Below are 26,664 nucleotides of genomic sequence, written 5' to 3'. Positions count from 1 at the left end.
TTTAAATTCCAGATTTTATTAATTGAATTCAAATTCCACCAACTGCCATGGTGGGAACATCAGCCCCTGGGACTCTGGATTACTAGTCCAGCGACATTATGACTACACCACTGTACATAAGCAGGAAATTGGAAAGGGGAGGTTGCAGTGAGGGAGGTTGATGGTCCATGTTCATATTATCTGCAGCTTGCTTATCATGGCAGATAGTAAGATTAGGGTGAGCTGGGAGTTGAGGAGGGGCATAAGTCAGCATTGTACCATCATCCTCAATGCTCTCAATGTTATTGGATGGCAGAAACTCTGCCACAGTCAGTTGCATAGGGCAGAGAGCTCTCTCCTCTGTAGGGCTCAGGGGATGCAGGCATTCTTGTCCCACACCAGTTTTGTTCTTCACCCTTCTATTGTGTACGACCTAGGCCTGCAAGGGAAAGGACACAGAATGTCAGTTACTGTGATGCTCTGCGCTTGGATGATGTGCCTGTCACAGCTGAATACTTGGAGGTATGGTGAAGCAATGGAAGTTGAGTGTGTGACTGGCATCATAGGAATGCGTGTGAGGGTAAGGTAGGGTATTTGGATGTTACGTATGAGCTCTGAGTGTCAAGGTCTGCTAATGGATAAGTGATGGGGGTGTGATGGATAGGAGATATCATATCAAGATGCATTCATTGACCTTGACCACACATATGAGGTAATTTGAGTTCTTGTGGCACTCCTGCCAGATCCTTGGGGCTAGGCACTGGGACTTGGCCTCTCTGGCCACTTGTTCCCAATCCCTGCTGAGGGTAATCTTAAATGTGTCCTGACTCACATCAATATCATGGCATCTCTCCCCCTGTCCACTTCCATGTCTAAGGTCTCCAGCACCACTTCTGTGGACCTGGCAGCCCTGTCCCTTCCTTGGTGTTTGATATTCCTCCTTCAGAATTGCAGCAATAGCATGCAACAGCAGCCTCCTATAATTCAGTACAGCTCCCCTTTAAGAGGAACAGACTACCTTTAAGAGGAGTTGGCTGAGTGCACCGGGTGCTATTAGCATACGCTGCTCAGCCCCTTGCTGAGTGCACAGGCAGCTGACAGTGTGGGCTCTGCTCAGACCAACGCTACTATCAGGTAAATCAGAAGGCAGTACCAAATTTGTGAGCTGCCTATCTCCATGGCAACAGGCATCACAAATCTCAACCCCTGCATTCAAAAAGCAGTGTGAACAAATTTCTAGATCCTGACCTTTTAATTCAGAATCTGTATAAAGAAATTTCCCAGCTCACTTTGAGCTTACTATCTGCCATGATAAGCAAGCTGCAGATAGTATGAACGTGGACCATCAACGTGCCTCACCACAACTCCCCTTTCCAATTTCCTGCTTATGTACAGTGGCATAGTTGTAATGTAACTGGACCAGTAATCCAGAGACCCAGGCATTGATGTTCTGGGGCATGGGTTCAAATCCCACCATGGAAGCTGGTAGAATTGGAATTCAATTAATAAAGCCTGGAATATAAAGCTGATCTCAGTTATTGATTAACTTGGCACCATGGACCCCTGGAAATGGGTTGGCAGGTGTTGGGAACCTGCAAAATTGAGAGCCACACTGCCCATGTGCTCACCCCTTCTACTGCATGGGCTGGCGGCAAGCAAGAGGGGGTCAGGCCTCCTGAGCCCATCGAGGGCCCCCTCCCTCGCCCATCCTAGTTCCCCTATCACCCTGGCCTGTCTACACCAATTGCCCACCACATAACCTCCACGCCAGGGGCCTGCTAGCCTGGCCTAACAAAGACGCACCCCTCCTCAAACCCACAACCTACCTTTAATGGCTCCGTGGCTCCTCACCTATGGGGACTGGATGCAGTCCCACGAGTGGCCACCGCTCCCAGAGGCACTGCCAAGACTAGTGAACTACCAGTCATTTGATTGGACGGATGGGGACTGACCTCTTGTCTTAAACAGCCAGACAGGGCTGCAGGAAGCTGGCAAAGTGGGGCCTGGGGTGCCCTCCAACTTTTTTGGTGAGCAGGGACCCCAGCATCTCACTAAATCCAGCCATGTGGATCAAGATTTTGTGCCAGATTTTTTTCAACTCCAGCATGTGCATACAAGGAGCAGTAGTGAATTGCCAGAAGTGTGATTTCCCATTCCACGGATCTTATATTTTATTTTAGCCATATATAGGTATGGGGGGAGAAAGATTACACCCAAAAAAGCTATCCCCCTATTTTAATATCTGTTTATTTTTGGTCATCATTAATTTATTTTGTGATGATTGTAAATTTGCGCCTTTTCACTACTGTCTTGCTGTCCAGTAAAAACAATCTATTGCTGTATCTTTTTGATTGCTTAATATCATTCCTATAATGGGTTTCCCAAACAGCACACAATGCTCCAACTATGGCCTAACATCATATATCAGTTCAACAGTACCTCCGTATATCTATGTTTACACATACAAAACCAACCATCAGTTTGTTTTTTTATGATCTTCATCTACATCTGCTGCCATCTTTAATGATTTGTAATCTGAACACAAGTCTATTTCAATTCACATCTTATTAGGTAAGGTGTATTTCTATTACCTTTCAAATGTGTGACTTCACATTTTCCAATATTGCACTATTTGTCCACCCTGCAAGCTCATCTTTGTCTTTAAGCTGTTTTTCACAAGCGTTGTCACAATTTTCTCACTCCTAATGGGATGTCATCGTTAAGTTTTGATAATGGGTGGAATGTTCCATGCCCGCTGATGTTGGGCGTGTTTGGTGACGTGAGCAGACAATATGACCAAAAGAAGGCCAAAAATCGGTTTCACAACATTGTGAAATCAGTTTGCAAAAGTTCCCTGTTCCTATGAATGGCAGGCTGTGTTTCCTGCCATCAGACGTCAGGAACCTCATTGTAATACATCTCAAATATCATTATAAGCCTGGCTTGCTGGAATCATAGGGGGGGGTGGTGGTGTAGTGATATTGTCAGTAGATTGGTAATCCAGAGGTTCAAGGCAATGCTCTGGGGACCTGGGTTTGAATCCCACCACAGCAGATGGTAGAATTTGAATTCAAAGTCTAGTAGTGACAACAAAGCCATTGTTGATTATTGTAAAAACCCATTTGGTTCATTAATGTCCTTTCGGGAAGGAAATCTGCTGTCCTTACCTAGTCTGGTCTGGCCTACATGTAACTCCACATGTGGTTGACTCTTAAATGCCCCCAAGGGCAAGGGATGGGCAATATATGTTGGCCCAGCTAGCGGCGTCCACATTCCAAGAATTTTAAAAAATCATCCCCCACGCTGGATCTTCGAGCACATCGACGTGTTTCACAACAGCATATATAAGGCGTGCACTTGGTGAACATCGAGGGGCACCCAGAGGTACGTGCACAGTAACGATCTCCCCCATGGTTCAAGCTTGCAGCGCGGGTTAGGAGAATACCTGTGCCTGAGTTGAGAGCACAGCATGCAGTCCAATGGGCAAAGCTGTTGTCAAGTGGTCAGGTGGAATGGGGCGGAGGTGGGTGGGGTCTCAGGCAGCCATGCAGCGCACTAAACTCTGACCAGCCAAGTGGTGGCCAGCACTCTCCAGGATGCATTAAGCTGCTTTCAGACTTAAACAAGAGAGGTTCTCAGAACACCCAAGCTAAGCCACGCGTCTCTCTTTCATCCTGTAGGAGGAGTACATTAGGAGCCTGATGATCTGGCTGTATGCCTTAGGGCTTACAGAAAGCGGAGACAGCAGAAAGTGGAGACGAAGGAGAAGAGAGTGACGGAGGTGCCTGGCTGGGCAGAGGGAGGAGCAGCACCCTCAGGAAGAAGGTGCAGCTAGGGCTCCCGCACAGGCTGCTGAAGAGCCTCAGCAAGCTGTCGCTGTTTGGTGCCTAGCTAGACCCAGGGTCTATAGATGCCGCCTTTCATTCCTGCAGATGACCAAGAACCAGTGTCGCCAAAGACTGCGCATGTGTGGGGAACTGGTTGGTCATGGACATGGAGGGCATCCACTGCCAGCGGCTGTGAAAGTGATCACGCTGCTCAATTTTAGGCCCATGACTCCTTTTAGAGTTCCACAGGTGATCTGTGTGGGATATCATAAGCCTCCAACCACAAATGCATCCATGAGATCACAGACGCCATCTCCGTGAGGGCACACAACTTCGTTCATTTCGCCCAGGACCAGGACAGCCAGGATGAAAGAACGATTGGATTTGCCCAGATCTCAGGTTTCCCACAGGTGCAGGGTGCCATTGACTGCATTCCTGTGGTGCTCAGATCTTCATTGTAACAAGTGGCCAACTATGTGAACCACAAGGGCTTCCATTTGCTGAACGTTCAGCTGGTGTGCACCCACCACAAACGCATCCTGCAGGTCTGCGCACGGTTCCCAGGGAGTGTCCACGACTCCTACATTCTCAGTTGGTCTCATATCCCTGATGTCTTCCAGGGTCCACAGAGGTTGCAGGGTTGGCTCCTTGGGGACAAGGGCTACCTGCAGAGAATGTGGCTGATGACACTCGTGTGACGGCCTCAGACTGCAGCAGAGTGAAGGTATAATGAGGCTCATGCTGCAACTTGCACCTTGGTGGAGAAAACCATCGGGATGCCGAAAATGAGGTTCCGGTACCTGGACTGGTCTGGTGGAGCCCTGCAATATGGTCCATAGAGGGTGTCACACAGCATCGTCACCTGCTGCACCGTTCACAACCTGGCACTGCAATGGAAAGAGGAGATGGCTGAGGAGGAGAGATGGAGGAACTGGATGTCTCCTCTGATGAAGGAGGTCCTCGAAGGCGACGATGACTGTAGTAACTGAAGGTGTAACCTCTCCTGTTGTCTATCAGGGGTCATGTGATGTTCTGGGAGGCTCCGACCAATGAGCCCTAAACACAGGCAATCCTGGGGGTGGGGCTTCCTGATGAGAGTCCTGATCGAGCATGTAGCACCTGAAAAGTTCTCTATAATAAAGTTTATCTGTTTCTTGTTGAAACCTGTCCTCTCTGTTGAGTCATTACATTTGGTGACGAGGGTAAAATTGCTCCGACGCTGCAGCTCACCTTGTTACCGTGGTGAGTACATCGAATCTTAAAGAAAGGGCTACTCACCAGTCATGCCACTCTTCAGCACAATCGATCCTTATGATGCGACTATGGAAGACTGGAACCACTGTGTAGAGACACTCAGATTTTATTTCGTGGTGAATTAAATTATTGTGGAGGAAAAGTAGAACGCCATCCTTTTGAGTGTATGTAGCAGTAAACATACAATCTCATTCGCAATTTGACGGTCCCAAGGATGCCCAATTCTGAATGCTATAATGAAGCAGTAGACCTTGTGAAAACGCATTTCTAACCGAAATAAAGCAGTGTTTTAAATTTAATTCTCGAGTTTGGCCCCGAGAGAATCCATCGCAATCTATTTAGTGAACCTGAAGCAGTTGACAGAACACTGCGACTTCAGGGACACATGAAATGTTATGCACCAGGTCCGATTAGTTTGTAGAGTTCAGGACAATGCCATGCAGCTCCATTTACTCACCGAGGTCAACATCGACTTGAAACGCGCCCTAGTAATCTCTCTCGTCATGGAAGATGCTCTGAGAGACTCGCAGGCTTTGCAATGCATACAACATGGCGCCGTTCTTCATGTGGGGTGGGAACCTACTGCCGAGGGTGGCATGAAAACCAGACCCGCAACATCGAAGCTAGATGCAATGTCTGCTGAAAAAGCCCAGTAGAAACACTTTAGCAGCAACTTCAGCATAAGTTGTTATAGATGTGGAGGTGACCACGGACTGGATACCTGTAAATTTAGGAGGCAGATGCCATTGCTGCCATAAGAAAGATCACGTAATAAGGCAATGCAGTGCAAAATCGAAACAGCCCATAAAGCGGCAAACCAACATGACAGAATTAAAAAATACAGCAGAACCTGAAGCTGCCGACACCAGTATTTATTCCCTATATAACGTAATCACTGTAAAAACAGAACCTATCACTGTCACAATCCAAATTAATGAGAAGCCACTAATAATGGAGATGGATAGAGGTGCCTCGATACTGTAGTGGGAGAGCACACTTTCAAATACTTTAATGAAGATAGACAGCCAATAAACCTGGAACGGACAACTGCTAAATTAAAGATATACACTGGAGAATCTATTCAGGTCAAGGGCATCGTAACAGCACAGTGTTTTATAGGCAGCAGACAGCCCAGCTGCCTGTGATAATAGTGAATGGAGAAGGACCCAGTCTTTTAGGCCGAGACTGGTTACAGAAGATCAAGCTTTTCTGATCTGTGATATTTCACCTGAAAACAGGAGGAGTTCCTGAACTGCTAATGAAATATGACATGGTTTTTCGGGGTGAATTAGGGAAGCTAAAAGATGTGCAGGCCAAGATATATGTGGATTTTCAGGCAACACCATGTTTCTTTAAGGCCAGACCTGTGCCTTATGCATTAAAGGAGAAGGTGGACGCAGAACTGTGCTGGTTAGAAAAGCTGGGCATCATCCAACCTGTCCAATTCTCAGAACTGGCAGCACCCATAGTTACAGTGGTTAAACCTGACCAAACCATACGCATTTGTGGGGACTATAAATTGACTGTAAATAAGGCAGAAAAACTAGACAAGTACCCCATTCCAAGGATAGACAACTTGTATACAAAGCTGGCTGGAGGCAAGTCCTACACAAAATTGGATATGAGCCATGCCCACCAACAATTAGAACTGGATAGCATGTCGAGAGAATACGTGACTATTAACATGCACAAGGGTCTTTATCAACACACTTGCCTATCCTTTGGAGTATCGTTTGCATGTGCTATCTTCCAGGGAACAATGGAGGGTCTTTTACAAGGATTTTCCCAAGTGGTATTATGCCTAGATAACATTCTGATCACAGGGTCAACTGTGACCCAACACTTGACCAACCTGGAGGAGGCGCTAAGAAGGCTCATGGAAGCTGGCGAATGGTTAAAGAAGGAAAAATGCACATTTCAAGTGCCAGAAGTTACTTACCTGGGTCACAGGGTGGATGCCATGGGTTTGCTTCAGTAGACGAGAAAGTTCGGGCAATAAAAGATGCACCTCATTGCCCAATGTAATCAAACTCAGGTCCTTCCAGGGTATGATCAATTACTATAGCTGCTTCTTGCCTAGTTTATCAACTGTGTTGCCACCATTATACTTATTGTTAAAAAAGAATCACAACAGGAAGAAGCCCTTGTGGAAGTAAAGAAACTGTTGTATTTATTGTGTTTATTGGTAAACTTCAACCCATCGAATGAGTTGGTATTAACATGCAATGCCTCTCCTTATGGTGTAGGAGCTATGTTATCACATAGAATGAAAAACGAATCAGAAAGGCCCATTGGCTATGTCTCGAGAACCCTCTCCACAGCCAAGAAGGGTCATTCTTAATTAAAACAGGAAGGTTTATCGCTGTTATTCGGAGTGAAAAAATTCCACCAGTACCTACATGAATGACATTTCACCATTATGTCAGACCATAACCTGTTAATGGGTTTATTCAGTGAGGATAAGGTCATTCTGCCAATAGCATTAGCAAGAATACAGTTGGGCTCTAATATTATCTACATATGAGTATACTTTTATTTACCGTCCTGGCTTACACGATGCAAATATGGACACACTCAGTCATCTCCTGTTACCCGATAGCATTGTACATGCTCCTATTCCACAAGAAGTTGTGCTATTACTGAATTTCTTGGATTCTTTGGCTGTGAGAGAGAAGCAGATTAGAAGTTGGACGAAAAGAGATCCAACATTGTCAAAAGTCAGAGACCTTGTTTTGCAGGGATGGTCAAATTAGCCTGTATCTGAAGATTTGAGACCATTCCATGCCGGAAATATAGAGTTAAGCTGTCAAGATGGAATTTTGTTGTGGGGGTCAATAGTTGTCACCCCATCACAAGGTAGAGAACTACTCTTGACAGAGTTCACAGTGTACATCCAGGCATCTTGAAGATGAAAATGCTACGCAAAGCTATGTCTGGTGGCCAGGCATGACATTGATATTGAAACCATGGTCAAGCACTGTCTCCATTGTCAACAACAACAGAAACTGCCTGTTTCAGCTCCATTGCATCCATGGGAGTGGCCTGGTCAACCCTGGGTTAGACTACATATCGATCATGTAGGACCATTCTTGGGTACCCTTTTTGTTGATTGTAGACGCACATTCTAAATGGATGGATGTATATGAAGTCAAAGCGCCAGAATCGAGCCCAACTATCAAGAAGATGCGTCACTGTTTTAGTATACATGGCATTCCTTAAATCATCATTTCTGATAACGGGACAGCCCTTACCAGCACAGAGTTTCATAAATTCTTGAATCTGAATAGACTCAGACATATTAAAAAAGCCCCTTACCATCCTTAATCGAATGGTTTAGCTGAGAGAGCTGTAGAAACTTTCAAGTCTGGTATGAAGAGGTTATCAGAAGGTACTTATAATAATACTTGATTAATACTTCCTGCTCTAGAATCTCCACTTTTCCACTTTCTTTTCAGTTATCATACTACGCCAAATTCAACTACGAGTTCAACACCCTCTGAATTATTGATGAAATACCGTCTACATACATGGTTAAGCCTGGTGTTTCCAAATTTAGAGGGGAAGGTTGAGCAGAATCAGAGTTACCAAAAATTGAACCACTTTATACACAGCAAAGCTCGCACAGTGTAGGTGATACGGTGTTCGTGCAAAATTTTGGCAGTGGACCCTGTTGGGTTCCTGGAACCATTGTCTCAGAGACTGGTCCATTAGCTTTCCAAGTACAAGTGGAAGATAGAATCGTCCATAAGCACATAGATCACATTCATACTAGAGAGACATTCCACAACCAACTATTTTGTCTGATTAACGTCAAACTGTCAATTCCGGAGGTGAAAGATCAACCTAGAATAGACATGCCCAATATCTCTGTGGATAGTCAATTGTTTCTTTGTAAATAGAAATTGTAAAAAAAACTAAAGGGGGAGGAAATGTAGTAACTGAAGGTATACCCTGCTGTCTATCAGGGGTCATGTGATGTTCTGGGAGGCTCCGACCAATGAGCCCTAAGCGCAGTCAATCCGGGGGTGTGTGGCTTCCTGACGAGAGTCCTGATTGAGCGTGTAGCACCTGAAAAGCGCTCTGTAATAAGTTTATCTGTTTCCTGTTGAAACCTATCTACTCTGTTGAATCATTAAAATGATGGTAATGAGGCCATCATACTGACCACACGAGGCAGGGACACTCGGGAGGCCCTCATAGCTGTTAGATTTGTGGAGGATGATGATGATATGCAGGGTGGAGACACCATAGATCCTCATATTGCACCTGTGAACATTTGACTCCAGTCTGGCTGATGGCAGCGCACATATGCTCTGTGATAAGGCTCCTGTCGTGGAGATGCAGTGGAGGCCCCAATAGTCACTCGATTCCAGGAGGATGATGAGGACATGCAGTGAGGAGACTCCATAGATCTTCACATAGTCTCTGAGAATGTCTGACTCCTGTCTTTTTGAGGGCAGCTCGCTTGCACTCTGTGATCAGGGTCATATCATGGAGACACAGCCATGAAACTTTAAATGCACCTGATCCTTTGTCAGCCTTCAGCACCTGATCCCTTCAGGAGCACAGCATCACTGGTCACTAGATGCTGACGAGATGGGGGCCAGCCCCACCTTAAAGGTGCTGAGAACACAAGGAGAGAATGACGGAACTCTGTGACACCTGCCCACGACATTCTGGTAGCAATGACATGCTCCAATGAGGTGCAGGCATCAGTAATGTGTCCAATGAATGTGAGGCTGGACCATCACTTTGGTCTGAAGGCTGCACAAAGCACAGGGAAGAGGCCTTGGACCGAGATACCTGCCTTTATCTTGTGCAGGAACCAAGCTTTCACATCTGAGTGACACGAACACGGCTTGTCAGAATGAGAAGCCATAGGCAGGGGATCATTGTTGGGAGTTTATTTACAATTGTAAAAACTACGTACAAGTGATTAATACCCATGCTCAGGCTGTGCAATAAGATGGTCGCAAAGTGGTATTGTCACTGGACTAGTATTCCAGAGACCCAGAGTTCAAATCCCAACATGGCAGATGGTAAAATTTGAGCCTACAGGCATATTAGTCTGAAATCGCCCAATCTTGTCTGCTCTCAGAAGCTAAGCAGACTCAGGCCTAGTTAGTACTTGGATGGAAACTGCCTGGGACAATCAGGTGCAGTAGGCTTTTTTTTTTGCCTTTTGTTTTTGAAGTTTCCCTTTAAGGGGCTGCCTTTTAATTTGTCCCCTGACTTCTTAGCTTAGTTTATTTGGTTTGTCTCGAAAGAGTTACATCTTCTTAACCTTCCTAAACCTGCCGTTATGTCGTGGTGCTCCTGCGACATGCACAGCGGAGGTGGAGGCAGACTGCTGACTGCTACGCCCTGTCTGCGATGACCTTGGTGGGCATCCTCTGGAAGGCCGAGACTTGGAGGCTCCCGGTCTGCTTTCAAAGTCCTGCTCTGTGACAGTGGCACCTTCCTCGGCCTATGGAGCTGGAGCTGCTGGGGTCACAGGAAGAGGGGTTTGGATTGGTCGGTCAAATAATCACAACAATTTATGCTGCAGGAGAAAAGGCCAGTGATGGGTTGGCAAGTCGACTTTGATTGGTTGAGGCTTTGCCAGGGAGAAAGCATAGGCTCCCCAAGCTCCTAGATGAGTTGAACATATTTCTTTTTCCCTGAATGTATATCACTTCTAGCAAGTAATAATTTTTTAAAAATATTCTTTGTGGGATGTATGCTGGAAAGGTCAGCATTTAGTGCCCATCCCTAATTGCCCTTGTTCAGAGGGCATTATTAAGAGTCAACCATATTGCTGTGGGTCTGGAGTCACATGTAGCCCAGACCAAGTGAGTGCAGCAGATTTCCTTCCATAAAGGGCATTAGTTTGATGAGCTTTTACATCAAATGTTTAATATTAGACTTTTAATTCCAGATATTTATTGGATTCAAATTCCACCATCCGCCATGGTTGGATTCAAACCCCAGTCCCCAGAGCATTACCCAGGGTCTCTGGATTACCAGTCCAGTGACAATATCACTACGCCTCCCCTCATGATAATGAGCCATGATACGAGCTCAACTGATTATTTTAAATTGTTTGCTGGTGTATTAATGAATTTCAGTGCCGGTGCGATGCTAAGTTCGTAGGCCATGCATCCCAGTGATTGGCTGATTGAATCAAACAGCATGTTCCTGTCGAAGGGTCATGAGGACTCGAAACGTCAACTCTTTTCTTCTCCGCTGATGCTGCCAGACCTGCTGAGTTTTTCCAGGTAATCCTGTTTTTGTTTTGGATTTCCAGCATCCGCAGTTTTTTGTTTTTTGTTTTTATCAGCATGTTCCTTCAGTTGTTAACAGGCAGAATATACTGTACTCGACTAGCCCATGCTTGTAAAACCCAAAACAAAATGTCTGCTGTTAGATGTGATTCCCCGATTGGGCAGCAAATGCTGAACAATCCTGAGTGTGCTAATAGCTATATGAACAACCAATTTAAGATAATCAATTGAGTTCATAATGCAGCTCAATTATGCTTACAAGAAGTGGCATACATTCAAATGCAGGGACCTGTTCTCTGCAAATAAATGTTCAAGCCTTTGCATCTTTTTTGAATTACCAAGGAGTTTGGGGAGCCTATAGTTGCCCGTTGCTTTTTCCATGGCAATGCCTTGGCCAATCAGAGTCATCTTGCAAACAAATTAGCCCCTTTTCTTCTGCGGAATGAAATGTTGTGATCATGTGAAACTTGGCATTCTTGTGTTTGTCCTGATGAGAACAACACAAAAAACTTTGGCAACATGTCTCTCTTTCCAGCAATATTCCAGTTCTATAACACCAAGTGACTATTTATACCTTATCTTTGCTTTCTGCCTTTCAAACATTTCTCTATCCATGGCTCCCTTGATTCCATGTGCTATTATCATTGTCAGTCTCTTATGTGGTATCTTCTCAAATAAATTTTTAAAATTCATATAAACCAGATCTTTGTTATTGGTTTGATCTACCCTCTTTTATTTCTTCAAATAATTATTCAAGATTGGTCTAGCACAATCTGTCTTTTAGAATTCTATGCTTGCTGGCCTTGATTAGTCCCAACCATTGAGCAAATTCATAATTTGGATCCTGCAGTTTACCAACAACTGAAGCAAGACAATTGGTTTATAATTTTGTGGCTTATCCTGATCTCCTTGTTTGAAGAAGAGAGTTACATTTGCCATTCCCTAGTCTTCTTGTAAAATTTTCCTTTCTACATAATTTGGAAAATTAGCTATAGCCTGCACCATTTCTTTCCCTCATTTTCCACAAAATCCTCAGATGTAAGTGGTTAGTCGTAGGTGGACAATTCACTAGGACCTAAGTTTGAACAACTCTTTTCATACAAACCGCTACTATTTCTACCCTTCCAACATCCACCTTCTCTGAGAAAACAGGCAAAATTCTCATTCTGTATTTCTGTCATTCCTTCACTCATTACTACAAGCCTCCTTCACCTTTTTGTAGTTCTACTTTAGCTATCCTCTTATTACTCACGTGCTTATAGAATTCCTTTTTATTAGCCTTAGCTAATTTTCTGCTACGCACCCTCTTAGCCTTTTTAATCTCCCTTTTGTAGCTTTCCAGTTAAATTCTTCATATCTTCCTGACCCTCTGTCTTAAAATTTGCTCTGTGAATACAATTTTTTCAGTTTCAAAATTTATTTAATCTTAATCGTCCATTTGCTAGAATGAAACCATGTTTTCGGATTTTGAGACACTTCCTGCTTATGCCAAGTATGGGCACACACTACCAGGCAGCCAATGCCAATAGAGGAATAAAATAATACTCCACAGGAGTGCAAATTGCTTACAAGTACAAATGTCAACTTGTTATATTCATTGATGGGATGTGGGTTTCACTGGCAAGGCCAGCTTTTGTTGCCCATCCTGAACAGAATGGCTTGCTAGGCCATTTCAGAGAACAGAAAGGAGTCAACCACATTGTTGTGGGTCTGAAGTCACAATTAGGCCAGACCAGGTAAGGATGGATTTCCTTCCCTGAAGGATGTTAGTGAACCAGATGAGGCTTTAGAACAGTGGATGGTGCCTGTTACCGAGACTAGCTTTATATTCCAGATTTATGTCAGTTTAAATTCCATTAGCTGCTGCTGAATCCACGTCCCCTCAATATTAGCCTTGGCCTCTGAATAATTAATTCAGTAAAATTACCACAAAGCCACCGTCTTCCCTGAACTGAGCACTTTGACCAAAATTGTGTGGGTCGGCTGGATGCAGGAAAGGGATGGTGGAAGTGGCTGGGGGGGGGGTGGGGAAGAGAGCTGAAAATATCCATCCTTAACAAATTTCACTTTAACTACAGGTAGAAACCCGAGCCAACTCTATCCTGAGGAAACTCTGCAGCTGGCATTCTGCTCCTCCGTGTCAGTGGCACAGATGCATGCTGGTTTTCCATTTGGGGAATACTGGAAGGGCAGGAGACTCACACTGCTCCTCATTAAACATTTAAAATTGATGTATTTAGACACTCTGTGCTTTGCACTCAACTAGGCACATGGTCACGAGAAGAGACCCCCTGCCCCTTTCAAATAAAGCTCTACGTGCTATGAATGGTAATTTTCTTTCATTTTCTTTCATTGATTTATTTGAGGTTTTTTTGTGTTTGAATTTCATTCACTATTTTTTTCTTTTTCCCCTGTTACCACCTGTCAGGCGTATTTCACTGTAAAGTGCAACAGCCTCTGTTCATCAGATGGCCATTCATTTTGGAAATTCTCTTGCCCACTGTGCGTTGGAGGAATGGAAGTTTTTATGAGGATTAGAGGTATGTAAGTCTTTACCTGAGAGAGGAGGCAGGTGTACAGATCCCGCAAAACTCACTGGACATGTCACAGGACCCGTGACAAGGGAAACCAACATGGCGAAAATCCCGGAAATGACTGAAATTTCTAAGTCCCACACCGAGCCCGGCATCCCCCATCTTCCCAGAGTCAGGACCGGAGTTGGGTTGGGGTTTGCACATGTGCAATTCACGGAGGCGGCTGGACACTTTTTTTGGATTTTGTAAGTCCAGGAGTGTGGAATCCAGAGTTTGCAGGTTAGAACAGGTAAGAGGAGGGCTAAACTTGGCGGATTCATTTTGGTAGCCAGTGCAGCCCTTGGAGAGGTAAGGTACCCCTTTGGATAGGGTTCTGGGACACATTTTGGAAAGGTGAGGCACCCTTTGGGATTATCCAAAGTAAATATGATTATGTACAAACTCACTGGAACTGTCAAGCTGTCAAAGAACTGTCCAAATGTTAAGAAACTGCCCAGCTGTCAATGAACTGTTAAAGAGCTGTTCAGCTGTCAAAGTTGTCAAACCTATCCAGCAAGTTTCAAAGCTGTTCAGGAAGTGTCAAAGCTGCCAAGGAACTGTCCAAGGACACTCGGTGAGTTGGCATAAAGGGCATAAGGGCAAAAGGTGGTGGGCTGGAGGCTTGGGTTGACACTAAGTTGGCATTAGTGTGTGAGGGGCCATAGAGGTGTGAGTGGGGGGCATGAATGAGGCATAGGGAGTGTGAGATGGGGTGAGTGATGCTTTTTGTTTTATTATTACTTGTTATTTATTTAAACATAGTACTGAAGCACAGGGGAAGACCTTGCACCCAGCTCGTCTCCAAATACAGCAGCCTCTGCATTTGTTCTGGGGTCGCCCTCCCCGACCCCTATTTCAGTTCCCCCCCCACTACTCCCGCAACCCCAACCGAAAATCCAACCTCCAGATGGCCATTTTTAAAGGTTGGGTTTGCTGAGTTGGAAAATTGCCTGACTCTGCAAACCCAACCTGGGGACAAAAGTCTCGGCCTAGGTTAGAATTGCACCCTACAAGTAGTTAAGTAATCTAGAGAAGTTGTAAGTTGAAGGAGTCAAGCGCAGTGACAGACTTGCACAATTTGCATGTCAGTTCTGGTGTGAATAAGTGCTTGAGCATCATGTAACTAGGTTGTCCTAAATGATTTGGTATGCCTTGAACTTCAAATGTTGTACCATTATTTAAAAAGGCCTGAAAAACATCGGCTGGTCAGTCTGACTATGGTGGCGGGTAAATTATTGGAAACAATTCTGAGACACAGGATAAACTGTCACTTCGAAAGGCAGGGATTGATCAGGGATAGTCAGAATGATTTTGTTGGGGGAAGTTCGTGTCTTACTAACTTAATAGAATTTTTTGAGGAAGTAACAAGGAGGATTGATGAGGGTAGTGCAGTGAATGTTGTCTACATGGCTTTCAGTAAGGCATTTGACAAAGCCCCACATGGCAGACTGGTCAAGAAATTGAGATCTCATAGGATAAAGGGGAAGGTGGCAGAATGAATCCAAAATTGGCTCGGTGACAGGAAACAAAGGATAATGATTGACTGACTGTTTTGCGAATGGAAAACAGTTTCCAGTGGTGTTCCACAGGGTTCAGTGTTGGGGCCCTTTGTTGTTTATTGTGCATATTAATCATTTAGACTTAAATTTGGGATGCATGATTGGGAAGTTTACAGATGACACAAAAATTGGCTGTGTAGCTGATAGCGAAGAGGATAGCTGTCGACTCCAGAATGATATAAATGGTTTGGTTGAGTGGGTGGAGAACTGGCAAATGGGATTCAACCTGGAAATGTGAGAGATGAAACAAATGGTGAGGGCAAACAAAGCAAGGAAATATTCAACAAACGGGAAGTTATTGAGAGGGTTTGAGGAAATGAGAGACCTTGGAGTGCATGTCCACTGGTCCTTGAAGGTGGCAGGACAGGCAGACAAGGTGGTCAAGAAAGCATATAGAATGCTTTCCTTTATTGGGTGAGGTATTGAATACAAGAGCAGGGATGTAATGCTGGAACTGTATAAAATGTGGTTAAGCCACAGCTGGAATTTTGTGTACAGTTCTGGCCACCACATTACAGAAAGGACAGTATTGATCTGGAGAGAGTGCAGAAGATATTTACAAGAATGTTGCCAGGACTTAAAAATTGCAGCTATGAGGACAGATTGGAGAGGCTAGGATTGTTTTCTTTAGAACAGAGGAGAATGAGGGGTGGCCTAATTGAGGTGTACAAAATTAAGAGGGCCCTGGATAGGGTAGACAGGAAAGATGTGTTTCCCCTAGCAGAGAGGTCAATTGCCAGGGGGCATAGATTTAAGGTGATTGATAGAAGGGTTAGAGGGGACATGAGGGAAAACCGTAGGGTGTCGGGCATCTGGAATTCACTGCCTAAGTTGGTGGTTGAGGCTGAAACGCTCAACTCATTTAAAAGTTACCTGGATCTGCATTTGAAGTGCTGTAACCTGTAAGGATACAGACCAGGTGCTGGAATGTGGGATTAAAATGAGCGGCTAGTCTATTTTTTTCTCTTTTTGGTCAGCACAGACATGATGGGCTGAATGGCCTCTTTCTGCACCATAACTTTTCTATGGTTCTATGTGAGAGTGTGGGAGTATTTTAATTCCTGTTTGCTTCTTGAAGTTTGTCTAAATGAGGAATAGGAATTGTTACAACCTTTGACTCGTAAGTAGTACAGTGAGGAGAATTTGTAATTTCTTTTAAAAATCTGTGGAATTTGTGATTATTTTCAAGGATATTTGAAAAGGACTTTTAAGGGTTTGCATCAATTGTAAAGGGATAAATTGTAACTAACTTGGAGAATAAGAAATACTGGTCCATATGACCTGATGATCCTTGACTTGGAAACAATACAAACAGGAAGGAAATTAAAAAAGAAGCCATGTGACTGCAGACACAAGGGAGAGCTACAAGCACAGGCGCTGAAGGTGGGTGAAGGTGATCAGAACACAGATGCGGACACAAAGAGAAAGCAGACAGATAGAAAGATGAAAGCAGAGAATTCTTGCGAAGAGGAGTAGTAAATTTCTCTTAGGAAGCGGTCGGTTTTCTGTTTTGCAGAAAAGGAGACAGGAGTCCTTGGAGGAACTTTGCAAACTGACTAAAAAGATCTAAAACCCGGAAAGCTGTGCAAATAGTTTGGAGAAACTTAGGGGCTGGGTGTTTTCTCAGAAGTAGCCAAGCCATGATCCATGGTTGGTCGTTTGAAAAGGAACTCTGGAAACCTACACTATCAGGACTGTTATGCCCCAAGGGAGAGATGATGATAAGTACACCCATGAAACTCGAAGGTGAAACCTGCTTTTGGATAACACTCCTAACCTACCCTGAGTGAGTAAAGAGCAGCATATTACGGAGCTGTGTAGCTACATAGCGCTACATTTGTGCAAGGTGTGATGTGAATGTTTGTGGTTGCATAGGACGTATCTTTGTTGCATCAACTACTTAAAGTGAAATTTACCTTTATCATTTTTCCACTAATTCATGTTTAATTTGCATTGGTTGTGATTTGCATTAAAGTAAAAGTTACAAAAAGTAGAATCTTGTTGGTCATTTCTTCTTTGGGGGTCATTTGGTAAATTAGGTTATTTTGCTTAAAGGCTCTCCCATGGGGATTGTAACAGTATGCATGAGCTGCAATAAATGAGTTGTTTGTTTGAGCACCTGGTGTTAATGAATAGTATATGTGGTGCTGACTGTACTTTTTAATAAGCTATCCTTACCATCCATGTGATACAAGGGACTATTGGATACTGTTTGTTTGCTGATTCCTTTGTGTGTTGTCTTCTTTTCCATCTGTCTCCCCATCCAGCACGCAATGAACACCATCTTTAACTTGTTTACCACCTCCTACTAGGAATGGCACTAAGCTCTCCTTTGGTGAGGGTGCTCGTAATAGATTGTTACAAATACGAAGTTTATCAGTTTGTTATGTTTTGGAACTGTCTGTTTAAGGTAAAATGGAGTAGTGAATGGGGTCATAGCACCTGCTCTAAATCCTGCGGGACAACAAGCCTGGGTGGCTTGGTTGCTATAGGGACAGTGAGACCCAGACTGATTTACTGGGGAGGAGATGCAAGATGTTCATACCAGTAAACAATGACCAGAGCAGCTGTGCTGTTGGTGGATAGAATATTTGCCTCCAAGTCTCACAGGGAGGTGTTAGGAATGTCACGTTTTATAATGGTTATACTTTAAATTGTCTATTTAATTCCAAGATAGAGGAGTTTGGGGAGTTGGGGGTTTAGAAGGTAATTAATCTGCATTTTTATCTGGATACAAGGCCCATGTGGCTCACACTGCCATGGAGATGCACATTGAGGGGAGAGGAGTTCATAGCAAACTGATGTAGTACTGGCTTACAGGATTTTCTAAGATATCACTGAACCTGACAGGAACAGGTCAGTCTGAAGAAACTAAGAGAGAGTGAGATAGAGAGGGAGAAAAGAGGAGTGAGAAAAGAGGAGAGAGAGAGACCAAAGAGATAGAGGCAGCCAGTTTCTATTATTCACGAGGCAGAGTAGAGTTTGTGAGGATTTAAATGAGGCTGGAAGATTCTCCTAGCTTTGGCTAAAGGGAGGAATTTCCAGGGTAACCCTCACCATGAAAGTCAATTTAGGGATTAGAAGTTATCTGAATGAAAAGCTAAAAGGAAGTAAGCGATCGGGAGCTGAGGATAGCTTTGGGCCGGTTCTGGGAGAATGAAGTGTCCACTCAAGGGACAGAGTTAAGTATAACCATGGAAGGTTATAAATGAAATGTTAGTTACTTTAAAAATTAAATGAGGAAGCTTTTCTGTACTTTAGAATATAAGTTGCCCACTGAAATATTGTTTAGTCAATGTTGATTTTAGTTTGTTACAGTAAAAGTCATAAAACTTGAAATCTTGTTGTCTGACCTTTCCAGTCAGTAATTGAAAATTCAACTATCTTTTTAAAAGTTATCGGTCTCTATGGGAATCATAACAAGGCCAGATTGAGTCAGCTTCCTTTCAACCACCTCATGCAGCTGTATACCCATTTAGCATCTAGCAAATAGGATTTGGGCAAAGCACAACTTTGTTAGTTGCTGGCAAAATCTCTTTTGTGTCTTCACAGTGGGGTTCACTACACTCAACTTATGCTTCTTCTCTGTCTGTATTCCCCCAACTCCCCCAGCCTTGGGCAAGACTGAAAAATATTTGAAATTGGTTTTGATGCTGAATAAAGATAGGAATAAATATTTATCTCCATACAAAAATAATTACCTCTAAGAGTACATGCCCCTTTTAATTAGGATTTGATCCCTGCAACTTCCACTTGTTTTTATTCTTTCATGGGACATGGGCTTCGTTGGCTAGGCCAGTCTTTTTGTTGCCTATCCCTAATTGTCCTTGAGAAGGTAGTGGTGAGCTTTCTCCTTGAACCGCTGCAGTCCATGTGGTAAAGGTACATCCACAGTGCTGTTAGGGAGAAAGTTCCAGGAGTTTGACCCAGCAACCTTGAAGGAACAGCGATATAATCCAAGTCAGGATGGCATGTGGCTTGGAGGGGAAGTTGCAGGTGGTAATGTTCCCATGTGTTGACTGCCCTTATCCTTCTAGGTGGTAGAGGTCGCAGTTTTAAAAAGTGCTGTCAAAGGAGCCTTGTTAGTTGCTGCAGTGCATCTTGTAGATGGTGCACTCTGCTACCACTGTGTATTAGTGGTGGAGGGAGTGGATGTTGAAGGTGGTGGATGGGGTGCCAATCAAGCAGGCTGCTTTGTCCTGGATGGCTTCTTGAGTATTGTTGGAGCTGCACTCATCCAGGCAAATGGAAAGTATTCCATCACACTCCTGACTTATGCCTTGTAGATGGTGGATATGCTTTGGGGAGTCAGGAGGTGAGTAACTCTGCACAGAATTCCCAGCCTCTGACCTGATCCTTCCCCTCCAAGCCACATGCCATCCTGACTTGGATTATATCGCTGTTCCTTCAAGGTTGCTGGGTCAAACTCCTGGAACTTTCTCCCTAACAGCACTGTGGATGTACCTTTACCACATGGACTGCAGCGGTTCAAGGAGAAAGCTCACCACTACCTTCTCAAGGACAATTAGGGATAGGCAACAAAAAGACTGGCCTAGCCAACGAAGCCCATGTCCCATGAAAGAATAAAAACAAGTGGAAGTTGCAGGGATCAGTTATATAGCTGGTACAGTTCTGTTTCAGGTCAATGGTAACCCCCCCAGGATGTTGATGGTGGGGAAATTCATCGAAGATAATGCCATTGAACGTTATAGGGCAATGGTTGGAGATGGTGATTGCCTGGCACTTGGGTGACACGACTGTTACTTGCCACTTGTCAGCCCAAGCTGGATATTATCCAGTCCTTAGTGCATATGGGCACAGACTGCTCTCCTGCACAAGATTGAAACCTGCAGTGGCAGCCTTTTATAATTACTCACATAGTGAAAAGGACAATTTGTGGTATTATGGCACAGCTCCACCGACATGCTTTGCACCAGCAACGTGACACAAAAACCTGGATTTTCGCAGAGATTTGGAGTCCCTGCGTCTTATGCAAAATGGCGCCGGGACCCTGAATCCTGAAATTCCACTCCTATTTCTGACATTAGGGGAAAGGGGGTGGGATGTGATTCACACATGGAGGACACCTGAACCCAGCAGAGACATTTAAACTCAGTGTTGGATTCAAAAATAACTCATTTTCACTGGAGTTAGGTCTGTTTCAAACAGTGTGTGACTTATGATTTTAGACATGAATGCTCATAAAAGGCGGATAAAGTCTTTGAAACTGTCAAGCTGTCAAGTCATTTAAGTTCCCTGCCCTTTAGATTAAAAAACAAATCAGTCTGCTGTGACCTGAGGTGAACAATATCAGTGCTCACAATTTCAATAGCTGTTTGTTGACATAACTCTAAGGGTTAACATTATATTAATATTACTGCTTCCACAACTTGTCATTATGACAGCTCCAAGATATAATTAAAGGGTTAGCTGTCTTTGATGCGGACTATGAATATAAATGTTTGTTTTTGTAAGGGATTAAGTACAGCGGGGGATTTAAATGTATTGAATGGGTTTTATCAATGAGAGTTCTTTTTCATTTGTACAGGGAAATCTGTAATAGATACATAGGTGGAATCTTCCCAGATTTGCACAAAGTGCAGTAGCAGCCGGGTTTTACCCGTTGGCCGCAATGGCTGTGCTGTCCCATTTCCACCTCATTAATTATCCAACCATAGGAAACATGCCATCTCACTGGTAGGCGGACTCTGATTTGCCTGCCACAGCATTGCCTCGCCACTTCCTCAAGTAGGGCGCCATATTTAAACTGCAGCCATACGCACGCTTCTCAATGCTTGCAGCCGAGGATTGCTTCAGTGAAGAAGCAGCTCCAAAAGCCAAGAAAAGTGCAGACCCGATTCAGTGACGCATTCCTGGGTGGCCTTCTGGACACCACAGAGGCCCGCCGTGATATCCTCTACCCCAGCTCTGACTGCAGGAGGCCCATCAGTCTCACCACTCCGGCTTGGGAGGCGGTGGCAGAGGTGGTCAGTGCCAATGCTGCACACAAGAGGTCAGCCATTCAGGGCAGAAAACAGATGAATGATCTTATCCATGCCGCCAGGGTAAGGCAACCATCTCATCGCTCTAAACTCACACACTCACAAGGCCATCACATATTCATTGGCATCTCACTCACTGCCAGCTCAAGGGACATCACCACTCACTCTCTCACGCTCCCTCACATCTCCATCTGACTTCATCTTCTCTGGAGACTGCAGCTTCAGCCATCACCATCTTGCGGCTACTTGCACAGATCAACATGTGCCCCAACACACACCCTGGGATACAACCTCTTCCCCAGTTCCACTCTCGCCCTGAAGCCTCTTCCCTTGCCTGAGGCCACTTCTCCCCTTTCCCCAAGCAAGCCATCCTTGCCTTATGGCTGGTTTGGTAGGTAGAGACCTGCCCATGAGTTCCCCTGAAAGTGATGTGGTGCTGTCTGTGAAGCCTGGCATTGATGACTGTGAGTGCTGATGATGAAAGGTAGGCAAACAAACTTCGAAGCCCTGAGCGAAGTGCAGACTGCCAAGTGCACGTCGCTTATATACAGTTGTGAAACACATCAGCGTGGTGTCCGGATGATCCAGGATGGGGGGGTGATTCCGGCAAGCAGGGCTTATAATGAGATGCTAAAGTATTGAAATTAGGATCCTGACATGCAGCGGCAAGAAACGTGGCCCGCCATTGACAGGTGGAGTGGACGAATGCAAACTGGTTTCACAACGGTGTAAAACTGATTTTTGGCCTTCACACCATATTGACCTCACCCAGCCTGCCATGACCCCCAACACCAACAGGACTGGAAAATTCTGGCCTTAGAACTTTATTTTATTTTACTTCTGCATGGCTGCTAAGGTCTGCCCATGGTGGATACTGGGTGAGTTGACATGGATGGTGTAAGGGCATAGGGCCTTATTGGCAAGTTGACAATAAGTTGGCATAGGGGCTATAAAGGGCCATGGGGGAAAAATGAGGACTTGCGTGTTGGCATGAGTTGGCACTAAATTCACATAGGGGCTATAAGGGGCCATGGGGATATGTGGGGGGGGGGGGCACAGGTTGTCATAGAGGGTGTGAGGGGCTATTTGGGGTAGGGGCATGGGGTGGCATGTGAGGTTGTGTGAGGTTTAGCGGGCCTAATATTCAATCACACAAATGGAACAATGCTATCCTGGCAATGAAGATCCTGTTATTGGGGGCACTTTCTCCTGAGGTTGATGTGGCAAGCTGGGGCCTTTCTCACCTTGGGAGTCTCAATTGTACCGATAATGTAATTTCAATTTCTATATTCCATGTTGACAGGATCAATGATGATACTTTTGGAAAAATGGACTGGAACTGAAGAATACGTAGATCTTTCTACAGAAGATCATAACAGGCCTTATGCTCCTGGTTTGCAACAGCAATTCTGTGCACTGTTCTGCCCCTCTTACACTCTGGACAAGGATGGGATCTTTTGGGCACCCTGGGCTTTGCAGTATGATTCAGAGACTTAGAGGGAAATGCATGGGACTTGTTCCCAATGTTTACTCCAAGATACAGCCTCAACATGATTAATCTTTTTGTGAGTTTATGGTGCCATGGGTGCCTGGAATGTTGGGTTGTTAATACGTGAAGTTGTGACTGACTGAGGGAGGACCACACATCAGCAGATGGCTATACCTCTAAGACAACAGTGCATTTACTTCCGACTTTAATGAAATATATGACGTCAGGCTTCTGGTGTCATAGAATGCTGTTAAAATATATCTCTGGTCAATTCAGAGGGCTGGCAACAACAACTATATGATGACTTTTATATGGGATATAGAAACATTAGGTATAGGAGTAGACTACCCAGTACTTCATGCTTGTTCCACCATTCAATTAGATCAGGATGATATGCACCCCTGCTCCATTTACCTGCCTTTGCTCTACATCCCTTGATAACCTTATCTACCAAAAACCTCAGTCTTGAAAGCTGGGACAGAGAACATACCAGAGAAAATAGTTTATCTATACCTGCCCTATCAAATTCTTTTAACATTTTAAATATCTCAAACAGATCATCTCTCCATCTTCTATATTAAGAAAATTTTGCCAAGCTTATGCAACATGCCCTCATAATTTAACCCTCTAAGACGGACTTTATTCTGGTGAATCAGCAATGCACCTCTCCAAAGCCAATATATCCTTCCTGAGGCATTTATGACTATCATAATAGTAATGATTTAACAACAAAGTTGTTTAGCCACCAATAATGTTCACTTTGGTTGATAGCAACATGGAAGTTCCCCACCCAGCATTCTTGTTCAGTCCCTCTCTATTTATGTGGCATATATGAAGGAAAAATGGATATAAAACAATTCAAACCTCAGGCATTGTTTTTATTGAACCAAAAAATTATCATGAGCAAATAGATAGTTAAAAGATAATTTAAGAACTGAAGGTCTGATCTTTGATGAGATGTCAATAAAGGCATTGCAATCAGTTACTCGGTGTGGATGTGTGCCCAGTATAAATCACCATCTTCATTGCAGTAATGAAGGAAAGGAGAGAGCACTGAAAGGGAGAGTGAATATACTCAAATGGTAATATAATGAAAATATGCACAAAGATTTAGCTCCTGTGGATATTTTGCAGTGTACAAAAATGGATCCATTGCATCAATATAAGATTGTTAACTAGAAGAGTGTTTTAATAACATCTGGTGCAAATAGAACCCAAGCAAAGAGAACATAAGTTACTAATGTTATGCAAGATTGCAAGACAGTGAAAAGAGCTTCAATGACACGAGAGCTAAGCGGTATAGAAATCTTCATCAACTAAACTGACTTTGATTCTCTTCACTTCAGCTGCATTACTTGCACAATTTTGGAACAACCTCATCTTCTACAGTACTTTCTACCACCCCAATTTGCTGCAGGACTTAAGTTTCTAATGTGTCACTAGGAGGTTGGATGTAGGACCCACTCCCCTCACAATCTTATGAATAGTCTTTGATCAAACATTCCCAGATTTTGAAAATGACATGCACCTCCAATCTTGGGAACAATATAAGAGCAAAATGCTGGAAATACTCAGCAGGTCAGGCAGCATCTGTGGAGAGAAACAGAGTTAAATAAACTTTTTAGGACAATGACCTTTCAACAGGTGTTGCCTGAAAGCAATATGTTCTTCACTTTAATTCTGACAAAATTCCAATTTGTTACTGTAGCAGCGCACTGGACATGGGTGTATAGTGACATGAAGCACTGGCACCAAATAAACCACCATAATGAGAGATGATATGTGGCATTAACATGCCAAATAAAAGTTATGGGTTTTTTATTATGTAAAATGAGAATTTCTTTCACATCCCTACTCTACTGCAGGTGACAGAGAAATGGTTCAACTTTGTGCTTTCAGTAATTCCTGTCCTCTATTTAGGATGTAATTCAGGGCACTGTAATACAAACATAAGCAGTGTTTGCAGGTTATTCACATTAGATTGTAGAACTTCAGGTTGACGCTATTAGCTATCCAAATATACTATGGTGAGCATTAACTTAACAATATGTACTCCCAGACCTGGTTCCATTTTGCTTAACGTTGCTTAAGATATGAGTAGGCATTTCGGCCTGGATCTTCTGAGCAGCAGCAATGGTGGTTGGATTGCCACTGCGCTCGAAAATTCCCCTAACTCGATGCCACTGTGCATTTCTTCTGGGATCTTCTGATCCCGGCTTTCACAGAAATGCGCAACACAGTGTCTCTCGGGGCACTCCATTGGAGTGGGGTAGAGTCAGTGGAAGACAGGACATGCCCCCTTTTTTAAGGCATTAGCTGCTGTATGGTAAGTTTAAAGGTCTAATCTTAATGATAGTCAAGGGATGAGTGAATGGGTGAATGGTTGAGCAAGTGAGTGAGTGAAAGGGTATGTTGGCAGGGTGGGTTGATGGGTGGGGTGGTAGGTGAGTGAGTGGGTAATTGGGTCAGGGGATTAGTCGGGCAGTTGGAAGCGTAGCCAGGTTGGGGGGTATAATCCAGTAGTAAATAGGGTAGTTGGTGGTTTGGGGAGTAGTTGGGAGGTCAGGGAAGGGTGATGGGGGTTGGGCGGTCAGTTAGGTAATTAATTGTCTAACATTTCCTGGGTAATTACCCAAGTAAGTACCGTGGAACTGTCCAAAGTCTCCGACTTTAGCTCAGAGTTGGAGGCATTCGCGGAGGGTCCCAAGCACCAGGGGAATTGTCCAATGGAAGTTGAAACTTTCCAGGCAATACCCATGTAGGTCCATCTGTCAGAACCTCCAGATGGGCCTGACGCCCAGCTTCAGTTGTACATCTAGTCTCCAACGATCTGGAGACTGGAAGATTTGGCCAATTAATGGCCATTATATTCTAGCAACAGTAAAGATTGTAGCTGCAAATTTTTAATTGAGCCCATTTACAGATGTGACTTATCTTTATACCCCTGGGGCTGGGTTAGCTCAGTTGGCTAGATGGTTAGTGTGTGATGCAGAATGACACCAACAGTGGCACCAACCCATACTGGCTGTGCTGGTTCATGAAGGCCACCTCCTCACCTTACCTCATGATTGCAGATGTTATTGTTTCAGCTATGTATAACCAATTGTCTCCCTCTAACAGAGAGAAATGCCTATGGTCCTTTATGGAACATGACTAATTATCTTATTACTTATCTTAACACCCGCTTATATCCACAACTTTAATTTAAACTCTAATGAAAATATCTTCACATAACATAGGCTATCATTAGCAAAAACAGTGCAACTTAACTTATGCATTACACTCCTAAGGTATCTTAATTCTGCACATCATACTAAAACCTAGAACTGGATTCATTCAAGTTGCAGACAGTTCTGGCTGGAGCATGTATAGACTGTCCGAGGACACGATAAGAAGATGATTCAAGTTGTTAGGCTTCAGACCATTTTGTTCTAACATTAAAGAAAATTAGGAGAAAGTAAAACAGGGCAGAAATTCAACTTATATCCAAAATGAGCACAAAGTTGGCAGTGATTGTTTTGCACGCCAATCCATCCCAGCTTACTGGGCCTCATTTAAATGCCAATAATGAACTATAGGTGGCAAGAAGGCATCCTGTTATAGTTTTCCCATCCAGGGGGGTAGGAGGTGGGGTAATTGTGGAGCCTGAGGACCATAGGTGATCCCAAAGACCATTGCCGAGGCCACCCAATTCCTGGTACAACTAGATAGAACAGGC

General features: G+C 44.0%; 1 long non-coding RNA gene across 1 annotated transcript in view; it reads right to left on the bottom strand.

Moving 5' to 3' along the window:
- Positions 1–113: 113 nt before the first annotated feature.
- LOC121280191 overlaps positions 114–26,664 on the bottom strand; it is a 903,449-nt gene continuing 876,898 nt past the window's right edge. The window contains exon 7 of the long non-coding RNA XR_005943559.1: positions 114–418. This is a non-coding gene — a long non-coding RNA (uncharacterized LOC121280191). The remainder of the gene's footprint in view (positions 419–26,664) is intronic.

The sequence above is a fragment of the Carcharodon carcharias genome, chromosome 7 (genome assembly GCF_017639515.1).
Source record: "Carcharodon carcharias isolate sCarCar2 chromosome 7, sCarCar2.pri, whole genome shotgun sequence".
In the NCBI taxonomy this organism is placed as follows: Eukaryota; Metazoa; Chordata; class Chondrichthyes; order Lamniformes; family Lamnidae; genus Carcharodon; species Carcharodon carcharias.
This window is presented reverse-complemented; position numbering and strand designations above follow the sequence as displayed.